The 14,008-nt window shown below is 34.8% G+C and overlaps 1 long non-coding RNA gene across 2 annotated transcripts in view; it reads left to right on the plus strand.

Moving 5' to 3' along the window:
• LOC111559710 overlaps positions 1 to 14,008 on the plus strand; it is a 350,013-nt gene that overhangs the window by 306,326 nt on the left and 29,679 nt on the right. Inside the window, exons 4-5 of one of the 2 annotated variants that reach the window (XR_002740831.2) lie at positions 276 to 359; positions 13,772 to 13,972. This is a non-coding gene — a long non-coding RNA (uncharacterized LOC111559710). Of the gene's footprint in view, positions 1 to 275; positions 360 to 13,771; positions 13,973 to 14,008 lie in introns of those variants that run through there. The other variant, XR_006595557.1, reaches the window with a different exon arrangement.

Here is a 14,008-nt window from a genome sequence, read left to right on the forward strand (position 1 = left end):
GTTAATAATATTAATATTAATTTATTATTAATTAAGGAAAAATAGGGAGATTTTTTTCTTTTAAAGTGTTGGAAACCCCAAGAGCTAAGAAATACATCATACGAGTCTTTCCTCTTATTTTTTTCTTTCTTTTACTTTTCTTTTTTTTTTAATTTAAGGTGTAAAACATGTTGATTTGATACCATTATATATTGCAAAATGATTATCACCATAACATTAGCTAAAGCCTCTATCACATTACATAATTACTCTTTCTTTTCCTATCCACCCATTAGATACTCAGAAGTCACTCCTCGTGTAAGTGGAAGTTTGTACTCTTTGACCAGTATTTCCTGATTTACCTCACTCCCCAGCCTTTGGTAAGGTTTTTATATTAATAGAGAAAAGAATGAGATTTCCCACATAGCCAATCCTTACTATATAAATGCAAGCTTTTATTATTCTATTGTTGGAACTATATAGAAACAAATCTTTTCAATTGACATATTAAGTGTTCAATGTAATTATTTCAAGAAAAAAATGTTGTTTGTAGTGTTCTTGCTAATAGCATATCAGTGACTCCATTATAAGTAGTTAACAAAACTGTAGAAAGTTGAAATATACATTTTATCTGAATCTCCACCTCTGTATCATTGTTTCAGAATATCTCCATTTAAAATAAACTGAAGGTTGCCAGAGGGGAACAGGGTGAAGGAATGGGCAAAATGAATGAAAGGGAGTAAAAGATACAGGCTTTCAGTTATAGAATGAATAAGACATAAGAATAAAAGGTATAGGGGCGCCTGGGTGGCGCAGTCGGTTGAGCGTCCGACTTCAGCCAGGTCACGATCTCGCGGTCCGTGAGTTCGAGCCCTGCGTCGGGCTCTGGGCTGATGGCCCAGAGCCTGGAGCCTGTTTCCGATTCTGTGTCTCCCTCTCTCTCTGGCTCTCCCCCGTTCATGCTCTGTCTCTCTCTGTCCCAAAAATAAATAAACGTTGAAAAAAAAGAATAAAAGGTATCACATAGGAATAAAATCAAATGATATCGTAATAGAATTGTATGGTGACATGACAGATGGTAACTACACTTGTGATGAACATAGCATAACATGTAGACTTATTGAATCACTATGTTGTACACTGAAAACTAATGTAACACCGTGTGTCAACTATACTCAAATAAAAACTTTACATAAATAAATAAATAAATAAATAAATAAATAAATAAATAAATAAATAAATAAATCTGCAATAAAGTAAAATAAAATAATAAAGCTGTGATTGGTAAAATTATATGAATAGAAAAGACAGAATTAAGGCGACATCTGTAGTCAGATTACATTTTTGTCTCCACTCATCAAAATATTTTATAATTTAAATTAAAATTGGCAGGCATTTAAGTGCTTACTTTTTACATAAATATATATGAATTAGTATATGCAAACCAGTTAGCTAGTTTGATCATTGGGCACATATTCTGCATTTTAAACAAAGTAAAATCTGGCACCACATATTTAGAATATGTTTTAGCTAGTTTGCTTTTGGATAGCAAGCTGCCCCAAATCATTTATTATACAGTCCATTTATCTATTCCAATTTGTACAGGTTATTCTTTCTTCAATGTGTTTTAATATCTCTTCCGTGATTCATTTAGCTTTATATACATGTAGATTTCTTCCTGCATTCTCTTTTTAATTCCATGATTTGTATCCTGTGTCATATTTCATTCTTCAAGATCTATAGCATTAAGAACGCCTGGCGTGGTGGGGGCCCCTGGGTGGCTCAGTCGGTTGAGCGTCTGACTTCGGCTCAAGTCATGATCTCAGGGTCTCAGGGTCTGTGAGTTGGAGCCCTGCGTCTGGGTCTGTGCTGACAACTCAGAACCTGGAGGCTGCTTCCAATTCTGTCTCCCTCGCTCTCTGCCCCTCCCCTGCTCATGCTCTGTCTCTCTCTCTGTGTCAAAAATAAATAAACATTAAAAAAAAATTTTTTTTAAGAGCACCTGGGTAGTTCAGTGGGTAGAGTGTTCAACTCTTGATTTTGGCAGTGAGCACAGTGTCATGTGATCAAGCTCAAGGCACAGCACAGAGCCTGCTTGGGATTCTCTTTGACCCTCTCCCCCACTGTTCTCTCTCTCTCTTAAATTAAAAAAATAAATAAACAAACTAAAGCATTATAATTAGTCTAAATATATATAGGAAAGTCACCTCCTTTAAATTTTTCATTCTTATCTTGGCCCTTTTTTTTTTAATGTTTATTTATTTCTGAGAGAAAGAGAGTGTATGAGTAGGGGAGGGGCAGAGAGAGAGGGAGACACAGAATTGGAAGCAGGCTCCAGGCTGTAAGCTGTCAGCACAGAGCCTGATGCGGGGCTCCAACTCAGGAGCAATGAGATCATGACCTGAGCCGAAGTTGGATGCCTAACTGACTGAACTATTCAGGCACCCCTATCTTGGCTCTTACTTTTCCATATAAATTTTTGGTTAGTGTGTGAAATTCCACAAAATAAGTATTACCATATTCGAATGTGATTAGACAATGTGTAGTTTGTCATTTTTGTCTGAGTATGTGGTCTCCATATAAGTCTTACATATATTTTTAAGGTTTATACCTATATAATTTTAAATGTTTCTATTATGAATGGAATCTTCATTATAGATTTGCAATTTTTGTTTTTTCTACTTGTTTATTTTCAGATACATGGGAAATCTCTCATTTCTTAATGGAAATCTTGCGTCCGGCAGTCTAATAGACTTATCAAGTCTATTTTTCTTTATATTCTCCTGAGATTTTATGTAGACAATCATTATTTCTACTAAAATTCATACTTTATCTCTAACAAAGATTCTGGTCTTACTGCTTTGGTCAGAATTTTAGTGCATTGAAAAATATAAGTAGAAGAGTAGGCATGTATTTTTTGGTTATTAATAAAAGTATCTAATATTTCACTAATATTATCTATATCACAGGTTAGGAAAAAATTTATAATTGTAGGACATGCTTTTTAAAACATTTTAAAATTTTATTTGTTTTGAGAGAGGGAGAGAGAGCATGAATGTGGGAAGAGCAGAGAGAGGGGGAGAGAGAATCCCAAGCGGGCTCCACACTCAGAGCAGAGGCCAATGCAGGGCTTGATTTCACAACCCATGGAATCATGACCGTGAGCCGAAACCAGGAGTTGCATGCATAACCGACTGAGCCACCCAGGCGCCCTAAGAAATACTCTTAATTTTGTTCTGAGTTTTAACATGATAGACACTGAACTGCATCCAGTGTTTTTTCTACACCTATTAAGATGATTATGTTTTTTCTTTTTTGTTAAGGCATTGAACTGAATTTACAGATATATTTACTTTAACTGTATTTACATGCCTATAATACTTTTTAAAATTTACATATACTTTATACATTACTTGACTTTGCTATTATTTGATTTATAAATTTTCCAAATAGTTTCATAGACTGATCTCTAGTTTTCCTTTCTCTTTCTATTGTCTTTATTATGTTTATAAAAAGCCCCTTAAAGTGCTATATAGGAAGATATCTTTTTCAATTGTTTAGAATAATTTGCATAAATGAGAGATTAGTGTTTCCTTGAATTTTGATCAAACTTGAAGATTCTCAGAACTTGGTCAGTTTATTTTATTTTATTTTTAATATGAAATTTATTGGCAAATTGGTTTCCATACAACACCCAATGCTCATCCCAACAGGTGCCCTCCTCAATGCCCATCACCCACCCTCCGCTCCCTCCCACCCCCATCAACCCTCAGTTTATTCTGTTTTTAAAAGTCTCTTATGGTTTGCCTCCTTCCCTCTCGGTAACTATTTTTTCCCCTGCCCCTCCCCCTCCCTCCATGGTCTTCTGTTAAGTGTCCTAGGATCCACATAAGAGTGAAAACATATGATATCTGTCTTTCTCTGTATGACTTATTTCACTTAGCATAACACTCTCCAGTTCCATCCATGTTGCTAGAAAAAGCCATATTTCATTCTTTCTCATTTCTTATTGTATATATAAGCCACAATTTCTTTATCCGTTCATTGGTTGATGGACATTTAGGCTCTTTCCATAATTTGGCTATTGTTGAAAGTGCTGCTATAAACATTGGGGTACATGTGCCCCCATGCATCAGCACTCCTGTATCCCTTGGATAAATTCCTAGGAATGCTACTGCTGGGTCATAGGGTAGGTCTATTTTTAATTTTTTGAGGAACCTTCACACTGTTTTCCAGAGCAGCTGCACCAGTTTGCATTCCCACCAACAGTGCAAGAGGGTTCCCATTTCTCCATATCCTCTCCAGCATCTATAGTCTCCTGATTTGTTCATTTTAGCCACTCTGACTGGCATAAGGTGATATCTCAGTGTGGTTTTGACTTGTATTTCCCTGATGAGGAGTGAGGTTGAGCATCTTTTCATGTGCCTGTTGCCCATCTGGATGTCTTCTTTAGAGAAGTGTTTATTCACGTCTTCTGCCCATTTCTTCACTGGATTTTTTGTTTTTTGGGTGTGGAGTTTGGTGAGTTCTTTATAGATTTTGGATACTAGCCCTTTGTCCGATATGTCATTTGCAAATATCTTTTCCCATTCCATCGGTTGCCTTTTGGTTTTGTTGATTGTTTTCTTTGCAGTGCAGAAGGTTTTTATCTTGATGAAGTCTCAATAGTTCATTTTTGCTTTTAATTCCCTTGCCTTTGGAGATATGTCAAGTAACAAATTGCTGCGACTAAGGTCAGAGAGATTTTTTTCCTGCTTTCTCCTCTAGGGTTTTGATGGTTTCCTGTCTCACATTCAGGTCCTTTATCTATTTTGAGTTAATTTTTGTGAATGGTGTAAGAAAGTGGTCTAGTTTCATCCTTCTGCATGTTGCTGTCCAGTTCTCCCAGCATGATTTGTTAAAGAGTCTGTTTTTTTTTTCCATTGGATATTCTTTCCTGCTTTATCAAAGATAAATTGGCCAAACTTTTGTGGGTCCAATTCTGGAGTCTCTATTCTATTCCATTGGTCTATGTGTCTGTTTTTTGTGCCAATACCATGCTGTCTTGATGATTACAGCTTTGTCGTAGAGGCTAAAGTCTGGGATTGTGATGCCCCCTGCTTTGATCTTCTTCAATATTACTTTGGCTATTCGGGGTATTTTGTGGTTTCCATATGAAGTTTAGGATTGCTTGTTCTAGCTTTGAGAAGAATGCTGGTGCAATTTTGATTGGCATTGCATTGAATGTGTAGATTGCTTTGGGTAGTATTGACATTTTAACAATATTTATTCTTCCAATCCATGAGCACAGGATGTTTCTCCATTTCTTTGTATCTTCTTAGTGTTTCCTCAAATTTTGATCAAACTTGACTGAAGATTCTCAGAACTTGGCAAGTTTATTTTCTATAATTTTTTTTCCTAATTTGATTTCCTTGGTGAATGTACATTTACTTCAATTTAATTTCATCTTGAGAAATTTTTGGCAAATTTTATTTTTCTTTTAAACTATTTCATCTAGTTTTCAAATATATTTATATACATTTATTGAGAATATTCGCCTATGATATTCTGATCTCCATTGCACATGAACACATGTTCTCTCTCTCTGGGGGGGGGGGGTGTTGGTTTATTTAAATGCCACGTTTTCCTTAATCAATTACGTATCATTTACTTTTATGCGTCTTCAGGTTTTGGTTGATCCTTACTAGGTTTCATTGTTTCTCAAGTCATTAATTCTTACATTTAAACTTTTATATTTGTGTACTTTTAGAATATGCCATGGCATTTGCTTTCTGATTTTTTTTACTTGAATATATATTGCATTAATATTCATTTATTTTTAAATAATTTTTAATGTTTATTTATTTATTTTGAGAGAGAAAATGAGTGTGTGGAGGCGGGGCAGAGCGAGAGGGAGAGAGAGAATCTTGAGCAGACTCCATGTTGTCAGCACAGGGCCCAACTCAGGGCCCAATCCTACAAACTGTGAGATCATGACTTGAGCTGAAATCAAGAGTTGGAGGCTTAACCGACTGAGCCACCCAGGCGCCCCTCATTAATGTTAACTTAGTATCATTTCTGTTGTATGCTTCTAAGCTTAGAAATCATCTAAGCATTTCTTAGTAAAATCTAAAAGATCTATATGAAATGTTTTTGCTATCTTTCACTTTTAAATATTTTATAAATTCCATTACAATTTCATCTTTGACACATCAATTATTTAGTAGTCTTTTCTCAGTTTTTCCATGTTGTGATGGATGCCTATCTAAGAGGTATTCTTTTATGAAGTGAATTATAATCACCTTTTTCTTGCTGTGCACATGGGATTTCTGCATTCCATATAAGAGAAACACCCAGGTTCACCACATACCACACATAGCTGTAAGATACATTCTACTTTTTCCATTATAATTCAGATAAAATAACTCTACCTTGAACTACAAACTCCAATTAAGAAATAGAGGAAGAATACTTATGATGTTCTAAGCATTCTTCAACAATATGACAGAATCATCATCACTTAAAGGGAACACTTATTTTTGCAGCCATTTTCCAGTGGATCTTTCTCAGGTGTTTCATTTTATTTTTAATCAGAGATTTTGCATTAAGACAGTAAATTCAAGGAGTGTGCATATATAGGACCTCAGTAACCAGATTTATTTACTTAACTGTTTTTTCATGTGTAAAAGAGGAATAATAGTAACACCTACTTTATTGATTTATTGCATGTATTGAATAAGTATTTTAAAGCATTTACCACAGTTTCTGGCACCTGGTAAGCAATAAATATTATTTAAATAAAAAGCGTATTGTTAAATATAAAATATTTAGCATTTTTTCTACATAAAACTTGTACTAAAACCAAGTATGTTGTTTCATAAAAAATAAGTATAAGTATAATAAATATCATAACAAAATGATTTTTTAATTCAAAATAGATATTCATAGAAAAATAGACATTTTGCTTTTACTTCAGTGAAACCAGAGCTTTAAGTAATTTCTGAACCCCAGGAAATGTATAACTGCCATGAAAACTGAGACAAACATAAGAAAATAGCTGCATAAAATAAAATATATTCTTCGAACTGTTGCTTATAGTCAATCATAAGCCTTGTGATTGAAGGTTACCAAGTCCTACCTATGTATCATAAGCCACAGAAATGAAACTGGGAATTCACAAGAGGAGGAGAATATTCTTTCCATGGATCAGACCAATCTCAAACTGTGTCACAGGAGTTCTGGGACTCTGTCTTCTTCCCTCTCTTTCTGTGCACTCTTAACCATTCCATTGGACAAGGAAAGATCTGTCTGATAAAAGAACATTTGAATCCAAAATGGATGAAGAGGAAACCAAAATCAGAACTGGGGAGAAACAAATCAGGATTTGACAGTCTTCAAAGGTACAAGAATAGTGACAGATAACCGAAATAAGGAAAGCCAAATGGTTTTCAAGTACATATGTTTCTAAACTCCCAAACACATATGGAAATATTCTAATGAAATTTTAAAAAATCCTAGCTATAAATAAAATCCTAAAATGCAACTCAGAAAATTGATTAGAAGAATACCATCAAGATATACAAAGGATATAGATGCAACTTAAAGCTTTTAGAAAATGGAGTTAATGTAAAATCATCATTTCACTTTGAAAACTACCCTCTTTCTTATATTACTCTGAAGTACACATATCATCATATAAATTTTGACACATAGTATAAGGTAGGTAAGATGATAGTAGCTATTCATGAGTCCTGTTGATTTAACTGAAGAGTAATTAAGCTGGGAATTTAGATATTAGGGTATTTTTTAGTGCACACTCATTTATTCTCACTCTCTCCCTCCATATCTTTAAATAACTCTAAATACTGCACTTTATTTTTTTTTAAAAAATAATGTTTATTTTTGAGAGAGACCATGAGTGAGGGAAGGGCAGAGAGGGAGATAAGAGAATCTGAAGCAGGCTCCTGGTTCTGAGCTGTCAGCACAGAGCCCAATGCAGAGCTCGAACTCACGAATGGTGGGATCATGTCCTGAGCCGAAGTTGGATGCTTAACGGACTGAGCTGCCCAGGTGCCCCCAAAAACTACACTTTAAATCTAATTCTGATGTTTATAACGTGTTGCGTGGAACTGTCTGGGCACAGTTTCCTTACCTGTAAAATAAGTAGTTCATTTTAAATAATCACTGTGATTCCTCAGTGACCCAAATTTCTAATTCCATGAAAACAATTGGTTATATCTTAAAAATAATGTACCCAATGTTGGTCCTATTGTACATTTCAGTTAAGTTTTCCAGAATTCTATTGAAATATAATTTTTTTTTCTTGAAAAATACTGTCTGGTTCTTCTTCTTTGTGTATTTTGTTTAAAGTGTGAAAGTAAAGTTTCAATACATTTTAAACAAATGATGATTTCAAGATTTATGTCATGTTATTTGAAAAGTAAGTTTAGCTAGGTGTATATGATTAGAATTTTAGCCTTAAGACAAATACATGAGGCTTAAATTTGCACATGTGAGTACCATTTAGCCCTGAAACTGAAAGCCAAAATAACAGTAACTGAAATAAGATTAAAGTTTATTGTCTAGGTGAAGTGATGTTCACAAGTAGGTGGTACCATACTGAGATGGATGTTCCATGGTTTATCAGGAACCATGTTCTTTCAGATTTACCTTCTATCCTTTTCCATCTCTCTCTCTCTCTCTCTCTCTCTCTCTCTCTCTCACACACACACACACACACACACACACACACACAAACACAGAATAGATACTAGAAAGCCAGCAGTTGTGTACAGGTCCAAGCTGTAGAAAAGTTATAGAAACTGAAGGCAAAGTGGATATATTGCCAAAGGAGACTGTCTTTTTTTAGTACTTGTCTAGAAGCAGTCGATATGGTCTGCTTTTATATCTTATTGGTCTGAATTCTGTGACTTGGACACATTAACTAAAATGCAGGCTGAGAATATATATATTTTAGTTGTATTTTTATTAACAAGGAAGAAAAGGAGAGTAGATAGCCATAAGAAAACATATATTGCACTATCTCTTTCATTTTCTTCAAATTCCCTGAAATAATAATATGCCTGTGATGGCTTATTTTATGACTTAATTTGACTCGTTATTCAATCAAATGCTGTGTAGGTGTTGTCATGAAGGTATTTTGCAGAAACCAAGGCTATAATGTTTGACTTTAAGTAAGGGAGTTTATCCTAGGTAATGAGAGTGGCTATGAGTCAGGAAGTTGAAAAGCCTTAAGAACAGAGCTGAAGCTTGCTTTCCTGAAGAAAAAACTCTGCCTGTGGAATGCAGCTTCAGCTTCTTTTGTAGAATTCCAATGTACCCTTTCTGAGTTACAACCACTCATATGCTGGGGGCGGAGGATGGGTTGTCTATAAATGAGAACATGAGGGAACTTCTGGGATGATGGAAATTTTCTGTATCCCAACTGTGGTAGTGGACACAAAACTCTGAATTTTCCAAAACCCATGGAACTATATACCAAAAGATATAATTTCATCGTATATAAATTTTAAAAGGAAATAACAAGGATGAGGGGGGAATAAAAAATGGAACACAAACTGTAACAAAGAGATCTATCTGTAATGATTAATACAACCACTTTGAAGGGGTGGAGAAGAGAAACACTAAGTAAATTTGGAAAACAATATTTTGCCTCCATAGTGTAAGACAAAAGATGATAGAACTGTATACAACTACTGTGCTCTAGTTAGTATATTTTTTACTCACAGCTGTATGGATTAGCAATCCTGATACTACTTAAGAAAATACTACAGTTGAATAAATAAATAAATAAATAAATAAATAAATAAATAAATAAATAATGAGAGCAATGGCTCCCAGTGTCAGAGAAGGAAATTACAGGTAAAGAAAGTGGAAAAACTAGAATGAATCTTGTATTTGATTGAAATTGGGGTATTATTAGTATGAGCAAACATTTTAAAATATATATATACAGTATGGTACGGAAAGTAATATAGATGCGGGTTCATGTAGATTAGTATACACACATATAATTCTTAGCTCTGTCTGCTCAGCAGGTAGATGCAGGGACATCCCTCCTCACACCACTGTAGCTGTACTGCCCATCTTTCAGAAACTTGAAAGAGCCTTTCTTTCTCCCACCCAAGGGTCTTTGAACATATTATTCTTTCTACATGGAATGTTCTTTCCCTCTGTCCTAACCTGTACTAAGTTCATTCTCAAACTTAATTCAATTACATAGAGAAAACTTTCTTAACCATCTTGATAAAGCCAAGTGTTTGTGTAATATGCTTCCTAAGTACCAATTTTAAACATTTTTACATTTATAATTTCTTGTCTGATAGCCTGAATAATATTCACTTTTCTTGATAATCTATGAGGACTTTGAGTATTGGGACCATGTCAGTTTTTTGTATGCCACTGGTACAGTGCCTGGCACAATATAAGTCATCAGTTCATAGGAGCTGAATGATTTCATTGAGCAAGCACCCATTTCTCTTTCCATATCACCCTCCCCATATGCATTTTCCATTCACACTGTATAAGAGAAAGTAGAATGAGGTGAATTTGTCAGCTGCCAACCTGATTTTCCACTAATCAGAACAGTCTTAAAGCAATCCATCTCATTGGCATGGAACTCCTTAGCCCACCAAATCCTGCCTTTGGCTAATAGGCACATCCTAGTACATTCTGTTGTAGACAGGAAGGTAGATTTCATGTCATTGGCAATTCTACTTTATGCAGATCTTCTTTCTGTAATCACTTTCCTCAAATATAGGTGGAGGCATAGCAGACAGAGATTCATGGGCCATATTTTAGATTTGAAATATAAGTTTTGGCCTTAACACCATAATTAACCAACCATAAGAGATTAGCAGGTCATGCCACATCGCTGGGGTTTCATAGGCTCATTTGTTAGAATAGGTTGTTGGTTTACCCTTTCTCACAGATCTTCTTCACTACAATATTCAATTCCAGATGCTAATGAGCTGTAAGGAATTGTTAGTAACTTATTGTCCCCCAAAACATTGTAATTAGAGTGCTATATCATTGGCTATAAAACACTTGGGGCTTTATAAAGAAGAAGTATTCCAGTAATGCAAAGTAGTTCTGTGATTGTAAAAATTTTATTATCATTATAAAAATGAAAGTGCTGGTTTATAGAGAATTGGTATAAATCCTAATGTTAAAACAAATTTTGAAATAAAATTATTTCAGTGATATAAAAATTTATTACTTGTTTACTTATTATTCTACCAAAAGTATCTCTCATGTTGACCATGATTGCAACATTATCCCCTCACTACAAAGACAGAGCCTACTATATGCCAAGTACTATGCCAAGTAATTCAAAAACAAATGAGATTTTTTTCCCTACAGAAAAAACTCAGAGCTAACCCATAAGCTAATAAACATAAAATACATTATATATGCTGATTCAGGTAAGCATAGAATCTTATGAAGGCATGCAAAAACAGAAAATAGCACAACCTCAAGATAAATTTGTTAAGTTCAAAAAAACCTTCTTGCAAGAAGTGATACTAAGTTGAATTCTGAATAACAAGCCAGATTCTTATCCATAGTTGTGTTTTTTTTTTTTCCTGGTACCAGATCGACTTGTTTACTCCCATTCATTTTGGAAAAAAATTGCATATATATCGGAGAATTCCCCATTCAGTTGATAATAATTACTCTGAAAAGAACTCTCAAGTGCAGTTTATGTTCTCATTGAAGTCACAAATAATGGGGAGGGTGGAAAAGAGTGTACAATAAAGGAAAGTAGAACATGTCAGTAATGAAGAGTTAGATAGACAGATACATTTAAACAGTCATGTACTAAGAGATTTCTATGATTCCTGGAGATGCCTTAAGTCATGTTGGGTGAAACAAGGAAGGATTCCCAATGGAAGTAAACTAGAGGATAATAGAGAGAAAGGAGAATGTGTGTGTAAATGCCCCTCCCATTGTGAGATGATGTCTTGTTACATGGGCTAAGTTTCTATGAATTAATGACACATATTGTTTATACATAACAGAATGTAATGTCTCAATAATTCATTAGTTTGTAGGGGGAAAAACAGACTATAAATTGGGTACAAAAGAAGGCTTTATTCTTTATGGCATCTAAAAGGCCTGGTGGGGCGCCTGGGTGGCGCAGTCGGTTAAGCGTCCGACTTCAGCCAGGTCACGATCTCGCGGTCCGTGATTTCGAGCCCCACGTCAGGCTCTGGGCTGATGGCTCGGAGCCTGGAGCCTGTTTCCGATTCTGTGTCTCCCTCTCTCTCTGCCCCTCCCCCGTTCATGCTCTGTCTCTCTCTGTCCCAAAAAAAAAAAAAAAAAAAAAAGTTGAAAAAAAAAAAAAGGCCTGGTATTATTGTCTTCATGGATTGAAGGGAAGAAATTCAATAGTTGAATCATACTTCTATGGCTTCTTATTTTCTTGTCCTTTGACTCTAGCTATGAGAAGCATACCGTTTAGAAGTAATTACTCAGATTTAACTTTTGAAATAATATGGAAATAATTTGCTTATATTTTTTATTATTTCATTAATAATTCTAATTCCTCTATGTAAAAACTGGTATGAAAAATATGAAAGTAACTCAGAAAGTAGAAAAGAAATGGTGATAATAATAAAAGGGTGTCCATGTATTCTAGCACTTACCCCACCCCTACTTCCTATGCTGAGGAAAGGATTGCTAACTAATCATTACTTACTGAATGCTGATAGAGTCTCTAAATACTCTTCAACGTAGCAGTTTACCATCAGTTTATAATAAATGGTACAAAAGATCAAATTAATTTGCCATTCTTAGCCAAGTTGGAGCATGGCATATACTACAGAGGAAAGTTCCCCTTTGCATTATAATTTTCCCCAATGACTGCAATTTAAGTACTATAGAACAAAACTTCAAGGTGTCTAGTCATAGTTCTGATTTAAGCTTAGGCCTAGGGTTTACAGAACACCCAAGAAATATACATCTAGTTAGAGAGAGGCAATAACTCTAATAGAGTAATTAGAACTAAGTGGTACAAGGTGTGGTATAGATTGCTAATTTTACATTTAGAAGGAATTATCATTGGTCTAAAATGATTCAGAATGGCATAAGAGAAACAGAGGTAGGTTTGGGAAGGCTTTCAAATCTGAGAAATTTGTCAGAGGAGCCTGGGTGCCTCAATCAGTTAAGTGTCTGACTTTGACTCAGGTCTTGATCTCATGGTTCATGAGTTGAATCCCCACATTAGGCTCTGTGCTGACAGCTCAGAACCTGGAGTCTGCTTCAAATTCTGTGTCTCCCTCTCTCTCTGCCCCTCCCCCACTCGCACTCTGTCTCTCTCTCTCTCTCTCAAATAAAACATTTACATTAATGACAAATCTGAGAAATTTATGAACATTAAAACAAAACCGTATTCCAAAAATGAAGGGCAACTCCAAGAAATGCTTTCACTAAAGAAGTGGCAAAAACTGGTTTTCAGAAGCTTTCCAGGTTTGCTACTCAAGGTTTATATTCCAGTCACATTTGCAGAACCATAATGGAAGGAGTCTCAAAGATTGAGTTAGAGATGTAAATCAGATATAAGATTCATATCTTTTAGGAACATCCTCTCATCAAGGCTGTACGGAATGTTTTCCAAAAATGTCAAATTTCTATTTTTTTTAAAAGATACCAGCATAATGCATTGTCTAAAAAATATGGTTAGGAGAATTTCAAGATCAAATTTATCAAACAGATTGCTTATTATTATGGGGATTCATACAATAGCCTCTTAATATGTAATATGATGAAGTTTAGTTTCTATTTTTGTTTACAGAACAGGAAAAAAAAACCCATCCCAAATAGCAAACAATACATGGAACTTACTAGCCAGAAACCCTAAAAAGCAGGTAAGGATTCAAAGTAAAAGGGGAAAAAAATACAATGTACCTGGCATCTTGTCTGACACTTTAAATGTATAATCTTGTTTAAGTTCTACATATATTTTATAGTAAGTGAAATTAAAATTTCACAATGTTTTTAGTTATATAAAATACACTCTTATTTTTTTGAC

The sequence above is a fragment of the Felis catus genome, chromosome A3, assembly GCF_018350175.1.
Source record: "Felis catus isolate Fca126 chromosome A3, F.catus_Fca126_mat1.0, whole genome shotgun sequence".
Lineage (NCBI taxonomy): Eukaryota > Metazoa > Chordata > Mammalia > Carnivora > Felidae > Felis > Felis catus.